This window comes from Hipposideros armiger, unplaced genomic scaffold (assembly GCF_001890085.2).
Source record: "Hipposideros armiger isolate ML-2016 unplaced genomic scaffold, ASM189008v1 scaffold_168, whole genome shotgun sequence".
In the NCBI taxonomy this organism is placed as follows: domain Eukaryota; kingdom Metazoa; phylum Chordata; class Mammalia; order Chiroptera; family Hipposideridae; genus Hipposideros; species Hipposideros armiger.
The window spans coordinates 1,302,725-1,307,085 of NW_017731518.1; positions in this window are offsets into that span (position 1 = coordinate 1,302,725).

The following is a 4,361-nucleotide window of genomic DNA, read 5'->3' on the forward strand; positions in this document are numbered from 1 at the left end:
AATGGATACGACTTGATGAGTGGGAGTGTGGGAGTGAGGTGATGAGAGGAACGGAGGCACCCAGGAGACCACATAGGTCTGAATAACTAGGCAGATGGTGGTGCCCATTGTAGAGATGGGGAAGAGAGCAGGGATGGCAGGACAGGCTTGCATTCTGGTTTGACATGTTGTTAATTTTGAGCTGTTATTGAGGTGGCCAAATGGAGAGGGTAGGCTTAGGGGCAGACACCTGACCGGCCCTGGGCTCACCATTCCTGAGGCTTCTCAGACCTGTGATATGGCTTAGCATGTAGGAACAAGCTGGGCTAGTAAGATGACCTACCTTCTGGATCTGAACTGGGAATACTGATACAACCCAGCTATTGGCATCAGAGGAGGAGCTGAAAAGTCCTGGAGAAAGAATCATTAAGGATCCTGATTAAGTGGATGACATAAATAAACAGAAGCTACAAAATATAGTAGAGGGGTAGGAAATTATTTGGTAGAGGGAAGAGAAGATGGCAGAGAGAAGCAAGTTTAGATAAAGAAGCTGTACCATATAACTAGAGTACCATTAGAATGAAGATCTAGAAAGCCATGCAGGTGAGACCTTGACCGCTGATTTTGGTTCAGACTGAATCTCTTATTTTAGATGGTGAACAACAACAACATGCAAATTGCTGGGCCATCCATCTAAGGAAAAAGATAAACCACAGACACATAAAATTGAGAATGAGAGGTCGCTAATAAGTTAGGGGTTATGTTTGGAAAGTGAATAATGCCTTCCTCCCCTTCAGAGTCCTGCTTCATAGACTAAAGGCCTGTTTTGCATCAACTTATTAGCTGTACTAATGTGGGCCAAATGCCTTGCCAAACAAGTAAAAGTCTCCCTGGTAAAGACACATTGAGACTGAGGCTTGATTTTTAAGCCAGAATGCGTTTCTCCGCTATCTCTGATCTGAATTGAATGAAGATAACTCACAAGTTACAGTGGAGAAGCCGAGTAGACAAACAGTGACTTACAGCCCTATTTGCTAAGGTCTGTGAGGTCTGCTTACCATATGGAAACCAGGCGCTTTTCACATAGAAACCAGCCTGCTGTGCCTGGGACAGGAAGGCAGGATAAGGAGAAGGGAAGCAGGATAAAAACAGAGACAGAGAGACATCCTTATTACTTTTTGAATAGTGTACCTCCTGGTAAATTTGGCCCCACAGGCGTCAGCCTTTCTCTAATCTCACCAATTATCTCGTGAGGGGAGGGGTGTTTGTTTTAATATTTTCTCTTGAGGAGTAGAACAGAAGTGACTATACCTACAATTCCAAGGAAATGGAATGGATGAACCAGTTTCCTCTTGCTACTTACTGTACAGATAGAAATTTATAATATAAGAAACCACCATGTTGAATTTCATGGTGATACATTTAAAAGCCTCAACAAAATTATCATAGTAATGGGCAAGTGCAATTAAAAGTAACTCAAAGAGAGATGAAAGAATTAGAACAGAAGTCATGGCAATGATGAAGAATGCTTTCAAATTATTAACTCCAAATAAGGCTCCGAGCCCAGACAGTTTTACAAGTGAGTTTTTAAAAATGTTTAAAAGAAACACAAGTTCCACATTATAGAAATTGTTATAGGACATAAAAACTGGTGAAATTATCCCGATTCATTTGACAGCCAAACTGGACAAAGGTAGTGCAATAAAACAAAATCAAAAAACTATTTCACTGGTGAATATGGATGTCAATGTCCTAAAAACCCCATGAACACATTGAAGTCATCACTGTACATAAAATATATTGTCTAATATAAATATACAAATAATATAAATACATTATCTTATACTTTATGTACCCAGTAGATATCATTTCAGCATAGTTTAACATTAGGAATTATAGAAACAAAAAAATATCACAATAGCTGGATGAACAAGGAAAATCTTATGAGAATGCTATTAATTACCAAACATTTTGATAACATTTCTTATAAAATTTTTTATAAATTAGAAACAGGTACTTAATGCAATAAAGAATCTATCTTATTGTAAGAGCCATTATCATACTTAATGAAAAATACTAGAGGACTTAAATTACAAATAAAACAAGGATACCTACCATGTCACTATTATTTTAGATTATTCTGAAAATTCTAGGAAATTAAATAGGATATGAAGCAGAGATAAATAGTATATCCAGTTGAAAAGAAGAGGAAAAGGATCACTAATTACTAATAACATATTGCTCACCAATAAAATCTGAGAAAATCAATGGAAAAATGATCATGTTGAACAAGCTAATTGGATTCCAAATAAAAGTGGAAGATTCAATAATTTTAAAACGTTAATAATGATAAATTAGAAAATACAACGCGGTTTTTCTATTTCTAAGGGTATTGCAGACTAATTATCCTGTATGACTCTGTAAATTGACAAAACGAATACTGGATAAAATATTTTAAAAACATATCAATGGGTTAAGAACAGCAGAATAAAGTCCCAAAATGCATAAGAAAACCAATAATTAAAAACACATGCAATAGGGTGGACGGGTGGCTCAGTTGGTTAGAGTGTGCGCTCTGAGCAACAGGGTTGCCCGTTCGATTCCCACATGGGCCAGTGAGCTGCGCCCTTTGCAACTGGATTGAAGACAATGACTTGAGCTGAGCCACTACTGAGCTGCTGGTGGGCAGCTGGATACCTCAGTTGGTTAGAGTGCATGCTCATAACAACAAGGTTGATGGTTTGATTCCTGCATGGGGTGGTGGGCTGCACCCCCTGCAACTAGATTGAAAATGGTGACTGGACGTGGAGCTGAGCTGCACCCTCCACAACTAAGATTGAATGACAACAACTTGACTTGGAGCTGATGGGTCCTGGGAAAAACACATTGTTCCCCNTTGGCCTTTCTTTCTGGAATTTCAAAAATAAATCACTCTTCTCCCGTGACTACCGTGCTGCTCCCTCCAGGGGAACCCTCCCATTCACATACCCTCCTCCTCCCATTCATTGGACCCCCCCCCACCCCTTCTTTACCCTATTCACCGCTGTGTGGCAAATTGAGGCGATCTTATACTAAGGGCATGAAAACTGCTAGGCACTATTCACAATTTTAATACTAACTTCATAGCTGTCACATAAATTTATTCCCGAGCCTGCTCTATAATGGCCAAGAAGGAACTTTAAGAGAAGAAGAAGAAGAAGAAAAAAAAAATCTGAAGACACTGCTATGGTGTCTTTCTTTGATTTGCAGGTGTTTTTTGAAACCATTACTACAGTAACTGCAGATAGCTTTTTTTTTTTTTAACTGCCGCCACATAGAATGCTTCAAAAAAAAACCCAACAAAAAACAACACCCATCCTCTTGCTTCTATTTTACAGTAGATAAAAAATCCCAATAAAGGCTTTAAAAAAGGAGTGGAGAGAGAAAGAGAAAAAGAGACTAGTGAATAAAGTTGGGACAATACGGGGTCACAGAGCTGTCGAAACCAATGTCATAGTGCGGCTCTTGGGCAGGAATACAGAAAACTTGTTGTTTCTTGATTTTTATGGAGATTTGGTTTAAGGCATGGAGCACTCTCTGAACAGGTTTAGAACAAGTGGCAAAGAAAGAACTCTTCACAATAAAGTCCCTTCTGATGGGCTTTATGCCCACAAACACCTGTGATTTACAAAGAGGCATTGCAGAGGACAAAGGGAGGGGAGAGGGCCAGGCTATTGTGGGAAAATGATGCCTCATGTACCCATGGCCATGAGAGAGGGTTGTTTTATTTTAAAACTTGTCTTGGATGCTTGCTCTGCAAACTTACAATGAGAAAAGAAGCATTAGACTCTTCTAGTGGCTCCTAATGACTTTTTCAAATGCTTCCAGCTCATTTTGAGTCTTCATTTTGCTAAGTTCTCAAACGAGAGAATTTTATAGCCAGCCACCAGCATTCAAGGAAAATCGACCTGTATGAATCTTAAAGACAGGAAAGTCAGAAAATCATTACATAAGACTTAGAAATAAGTGCTTAAAATGGTCACACGAGGGGTGTACACCATTTGCATTTATTTAAAAATTTTATGAACTTTTTTCTCCAGTAAAGTTAATAATTTTATGCCTTTTCCCTTCCAATTTCTTGCCTTGTCCCCTTTTTGTTATCTTCCAAAGTTTTTATTTTGCTTCTCTTTTTGACTTTGGCTTTTTTTCCTCTGTTCTTTCTAGTTTCTTTCCCAATAATTTAGGGAGACAGGCAAAACTATGAAAACATAACACAATAAAATAAAGAATTATAAGTTGGGGGCAGTTCCTTTTGCATAGGGTGGCCAAGGAAAGACTCTCAGAGAAGATGGCTTATCTAAAGCAAGCGAAGAAGCAAATAAGGAAGAACAAGCAAGCAGAAG